This window comes from Miscanthus floridulus, chromosome 4 (genome assembly GCF_019320115.1).
Source record: "Miscanthus floridulus cultivar M001 chromosome 4, ASM1932011v1, whole genome shotgun sequence".
NCBI lineage: Eukaryota > Viridiplantae > Streptophyta > Magnoliopsida > Poales > Poaceae > Miscanthus > Miscanthus floridulus.
The window spans coordinates 8,328,109-8,334,350 of NC_089583.1; the positions used below are offsets into that span (position 1 = coordinate 8,328,109).

General features: G+C 43.2%; 1 pseudogene; it reads left to right on the plus strand.

The window, feature by feature from the left end:
- The first annotated feature begins 369 nt into the window (after positions 1-369).
- Positions 370-1,285, plus strand: LOC136548021 (uncharacterized; annotated as a pseudogene).
- Positions 1,286-6,242: the final 4,957 nt, after the last annotated feature.

The window sequence follows — 6,242 nt, forward strand, 5'->3', positions numbered from 1 at the left end:
TTGGTCCCTCAACTCTCATATCGATCTAATTTTTACCCCCAAGTACAAAACCGTCTGATCTGGGCACCGGAACTTTCAAACCCGTTTAATTTAAGCCCCTCGGCGCGTTTGAGGTGGTTTGCGGTGACGTGTTCCCGGTTTTGAGTGGCCACGCTGGCGTTGACGGACACGCTGGATCACCGTGTGGCTCAAAAACACGAGCCGCCCCGGTCAGCTCTCTCTCTCCCTCTCAGTTCCTCTCCCACGAACCCTAGACGCTGCCGCCGCCTCCATCGCCATAGCCACTACCACATCCTCTCCTCCGGTGCCTCCGCATCCGCAGTCTTCCCTCCACCTGGGAGTCCTCCGTCGCCGTCTTCGCAGTCGTCTATGGCGACCTCAAGCAGATCCAGCCAAAGTTTGGGGACCCAAGAGTCGTGATGGCGTCATCATGGCGATTCCCATGGCGATTCGTCCTCACCCATCCCCTATCGTGAAGGACCACTGGAGTATACCCTAGTTGTGCTATGCAAATGCGGTGCAAAACCTGCTAGGTTCATATCTTGGAGTGATTTGTACCCAGGATTGCGGTATCTGAAGTGTGCACGGGCTCGTGTAATTTGTTCTCTTCGTGATTCATAGTTTGTAGATGCATCAGTGATTGAGTGTGTCTCTGATTTGTTGGTTATTGGTTTGTTTCATAGGATGGTGGTTGCGACTTTTATAATTGGGTGGATCCACCAAACAGTAGCTTCAAGATGCAACTTCTGCTTGATTTGCGAGATGCAGTGAAGTACTAGAAGCGTGCAACTGGAGTAGCTGAACAGAGTTTGGAAGATGCAAGAATGGAGACTGCAAGACTCTTGGAAGGTGCAATAAGGGAGAATCAAAGACTACAGCTTCAGTTGGAAGGCACAACAAGGGAGAATCAAAGACTGAAGCTTGAGCTGGAAGGCGCTGTTAGGTACAATGAAGCCAGAGGTGCCATGTTTGTTGCAGCCAGGACAGATGTGGCCATTATGCAAGCCGAATTGCAGTTGGGAGCTAAATCTAGAGTTGAGTTAGAGGTGAGGATAGGGACATTAGAGAAGGAGAGGATGTTCTTGTTTGGTGCTCTATTTGTTTGTGTAGGATTAGTGGCTGCTTCCTGGATGCCTTGGATCATGTAAGTCAATGTGGTGTTAGCCTTGGAGTAGTTGTAGTTGTAGTTAGTAGAACCCATGTTGGTATTGAAAACCTGCTCAGGTTCTATTATGGGTTGTGTATCAGCTTAATGCATGAGCATAATGCTCAGGACCATGTATGAGTATTAGGTTAATTCTCATGTCCTAATGTTTTAGTGAAATGTGGTTGCATGAATCCATCCTTTTATATGTTTAACTTGGCCATGTACTAAATGTTAAGTTCACCCTCCATGTATTTTCTTAAGCTCTACAGAATAATCTAATATCCAAATAAGAGAGAGGTTTACCCTACTACATGAGTTAAAGATTCCAATATCAGTTTTTCAAACAAAACCAATATTTTTTCCTAGATCATAACAATAGATGAGAAAATATATGAAAGAATTGGATGATAAACCTTTTGCCAGACTATTCATATAATTGGAGATCCTCAAAATTCTTAACTAATGTCTAAAAACAATTTGCTAGACTATTCATATAATTGGAACATGCCCAAAAATATTCCACCTACTCCATTCTTCAGCTGAAATGCCCAATCTTTAACTCATTGAACAAATATACTTACCACTGCAGTAGATGACAGAGACAAGAAGACACCAACAAACACTTGTCAAAAAATACTTTGGAAAGAGACATATTGGACTCAAGACAACATCCAAAGATTTCTTTAGTACCTTAGTACCTTAGTCACAGATCCAAGTTTATTACAATAGTTCAGGTTGCACACACAGACTCATGAAATTTGACACATACATGAAGTCAGGTAGAAGGATAGATCCAAGTTCATTACAGTAGTTCATTACAATAGTTCTAGATAGCATAGATAAGACACAGACACAGACATGAGCTCAAGGATTTGGGCCTGTCAGCAGTAAGGTAGAAGGAGTGGCTCCCTTGTGATTAGCTGCACTTGGATAAATCTGCTTGGATGGTCCTGTGGCTGACACAGCAACCTTGGAGGTAGAAGCACCTGAAACTTAGAGGCTTGCTTTACTATGATTTCTAGACATCCCTAGTATAGTGGCCTCTAGGTTGACCTTAGCCCGAGCCCCTTCCTTCAGCATTGTCTTCACTCTTGCTGATGACTTCATAGTTTTTTGCCCATCCTGCAAGACAAAGGAAGTATATAACTAAGACAAAGAAAGTATATTACTAATAAGGATAACCACATGGAATAAGCAGTTAAACTTACATTGCAGTGTCTTTTGCTACTAGCAGCAGTAGATGAAGGGCATGACTTTCTTTTTGATGAGCCTCCTCTACCAAACTGTGAAGCACCACCACTTGCATTACCAGAACCTATCCTCCTGCTACAAGTTGTCCTATTGTGTCCAATCCCTTTACATACTCTGCACCTTATAGTTGTTCCTTTCTTGGATAACTTACCCTGAGGTGGCTTCTTCTTCTCCCCATCTTGCCTTTTCCTCTCCTTCTTTGGTCTTCCAGGCATCCTTACATACTTGGAGGGAAATGGCTTTTCTCTATTTGATACTAGCCAGAAGGCCTTGCCTTCCACTAGTTGCAGGCAGTGTGCATATGTCTTGTTGTACTCCTCAACGGAATAACACTTGGCTATGAATTCTTCTAAAGGCCTAGATGCATAGTAGATGCAGGAAATAGCATGAGGGCAGGGCAAACCTGACAACTGCTAGAACCTACAGGAGCAAGTTCTCTCATCCAAAGTCATAGTGAATCTGTGATCCCAGTAGGTTACTTCATAGCAATTGTTGACATTGCTGATAGCATGGCAGAAGCCACTAGCTGTGACATATGTCATCAGCTTCTTGTAGGTGTTTGGACAGATGAGACTTGTCCACCTTTCTGCCTTGTTCCTGTTCTCATGGATTCTTACCATAACTTGTCGTCTTATACCTTCAAGCATACTTATGATTGGAAGGAACCTTGCTTTCAGAATCTAGTGGTTGAAGCACTCACACATGTTATTGTCCATAGAATCACAGAATGACCCAATTTTGAACCATGCTCTACTCCAATGCTCAGGATCAGTTCTCAAAATAGCATCAGCCCCCTGTGGTGTCTCTGCCCTTAGCTTGTTCATGTTGTAGTTGAATAGATTCATTGATGAAGACTTTGCACATCTCCAAAAAAGCTTATGATACTTCTTGTTAGTGAACTTCTTCCTCTAGTTAGCATAGATATGCCTAGCACACATCCTATGCTCCACCTTAGGTGCCCACTTGTTTATAGCATTGATGAGCCCCTTCTGTTGGTTAGAAATAAATACCCAGCCATCACCATCACCAAACTATAGGTCAGTGCTCAGCAAAGATAAGAAAAAGGCCCAGGGCTCCTTGGTCTCCCTCTCTACAACTGTCCAAGCTATTGGGTACATTTGATTGTTGGCATCTCTACCTAGTGCACAAAGCAGTTCTTCATTGGTTAATCCCTTAAAAATAACCTTCCTACAACCAGCAAGGAACCCCTTCTTGCATGCATCAAAGCAGACATAAAACCTCATGAACATGGGTTCAAGTTCTTCAGTGTCAAGCTTCACTACTATTGTACTCCTAGGATTGCTTCTCAGCAGTTCAAGCTGGTAGTCAAACACCAGAGCATACTCCCCCTTGGTTGCATCATACATCCTTTGCATCACAATTGATTTGGCTCTCTTAATCTTTGAAATACTGACATCTGCAAACATTTCCTCCTGAATTGTTTCTCTCATACTCTCAATTGACCACTGTGGGTTAGCCAATATCAAGTTCTCATATTTATCTGCTACTCTCCTTGATGTCACCAAAGAGTTGTCTCTCCTTGGTGGGCATGTGTGCACATCTTTACATGTGGCTATAAGCCAACTACTTGCCCTTGATGTCTTTGACAGATGCAAAACCTAAGGGCACTTTGGCCATGAACAAACTGCTCTACACCTTGTGCTCTCATTCTTCACAAACTTAATCACCTTCCTTTCTACAAGCCCATACTTGATGACAGCCTCCCTGAATGTTGACTTGTCACTAAAAGCCATCCCAACAGTGAATACTGGCACTAGAGCATTGGCATCAAACTTGGGGAATTTCTTCTCCTTCCTAACCAACTCTCCATCAGATGTTTCATCATATGAATCATCCTCTTCATCAGTATCCATAGCATGGGAATCACAGCCATCCTCTTCATTAGCACATTCCACATTGACTTCATGCCTTTTCCTCATCAACCACCAACATGCCTCCAGCTTTTAATTTCTTCTTTAACTCCTTTAGCTCAGCTCTAATCTAGATTACCTCCTCATCCTCTCCACTGCTCTCATCATCACCAGGCAAGTAATCCTAGTCACTAGAATCATCCATATCTGAATTGTATTCCTTCTGTATAGGAGCCTCTCCATGAACAGACACTTCTTCTTGCATTACTAACTTCTATACAGAAGCCTCTTTCTCTCTAACCCAATGCAAATACTTAGTAGCACCTACTAAGTCCTTCTTCAGTTGTTCTGGTGATGACATGTTCATTATAGCCAAATCCTCAATCACCACATTGTCTTCATGAGGTGTTTCCATCCCAGTGCTTTCACTGTCTGCTCTTTCACTCTCCATTTGAGCATCTTCCTCCCAGTCACTACACTGGTCCTCCCCATCCTCTTCCTCCTCAGCCTCCATACCATCAGCTTTCACTTCAATAAGCTCAACAAATACATCTGCAACCCCTCCAACAGTAACACATTCAGACATGTCCAAAAAAGTCTTGTCATCTACCAAAACTCTGAGCCCATTCAGTAAATCCTTGCCAAGGAACAACCAATGAAGAAGAACAGGCTCTGAAGCATTGTAATGGTCTTTAAGATGTCCAATTACTTCAGGCAAAGATATTTTGTCATGCTCGATGAATGACATCTCCTCATTTCCACCTAGATAATGAAGCTTCTTCCCATCATTGAAAAACTCTCCACCAAAGTGAAATCGAACACAAAGAAATTTCAAAGGGTCCATTCGTACAACAGATAGTAGAGTCTTAGGACTACGAATCCGAGGTTACTAACCTAAGAGTACTTCCATCCCTACATCTAGAAATGTAGAAGGATTCAATCGTACCTGAGCGTGTTCGTTTCAATCCTCCAAGCCCATACGACTGCAAAGGCGGCGGCGGAGGACTCCCAGGCGGAGGGGAGACTGCGGACGCGGAGGCACCGGAGGAGAGGATGCGGTAGCGGCTACGGCGATGGAGGCGGCGGCAGCGGCGATGGAGGCGGCGGCGACGTCTAGGGTTTGGGGGAGAGGAACTGAGAGGGAGAGAGAGAGAGAGAGCTGACCGGGGCGGCTCGTGTTTTTGAGCCGCACGGTGATCCAGCATATCCGTCAATGCCAGCGTGGCCACTCAAAACCAGGAACACGTCACCGCAAACCACCTCAAACGCGCCGAGGGGTTTAAATTGAACGGGTTTGAAAGTTCCAGTGCCCAGATCAGACGGTTTTGTACTTGGGGGTAAAAATTAGACCGACATAAGAGTTGAGGGGCCAAAAGTGGACTTAATCCTTATATATAAGATGTTTATGACAAGCTATTTGTTTATTTTTAAACTAATTAGCCCATTCTAAGCATCATATATTTAGGAACGGATAAACCAAACTTGTATCATGTATAGTAAAAACTAATTTATTGTACATGTCCCTAGTTAGCGAAAACGTGTACATCATCATACATGTATTTGACTTCAAAACATTATATCTTATAAAGGCTCATTCGAAAATGACCACCCAGTAAGAGATAATCGCACATGCATTGGTGTAAAAAAAAAGCAAGGCACGCCACACTTCCCACCTTGTTATTTCCTCGAACTTAAACATGGTACAACAATGACAGGAATCAAAGTTAATTTATACTACCTTCTCTGAAAAAGTTCATAATTAATCTCATGGGGTAGCTTAATTACTTGTATCAAGTCATAATTAATCATGCGGTCCAAATCTTTGGGTACTTCGCATGTGTTCTTGTGGCGTGCAACTGATCGATGCAACCAAGCTGGGTACATGGAGAATATTCAAGAGTAGGTTAGCCACCACCTTTTCTTCCAATTTGTATTATTGCTAGTCTCCCCAATTTGCAACAATCATTGTACTA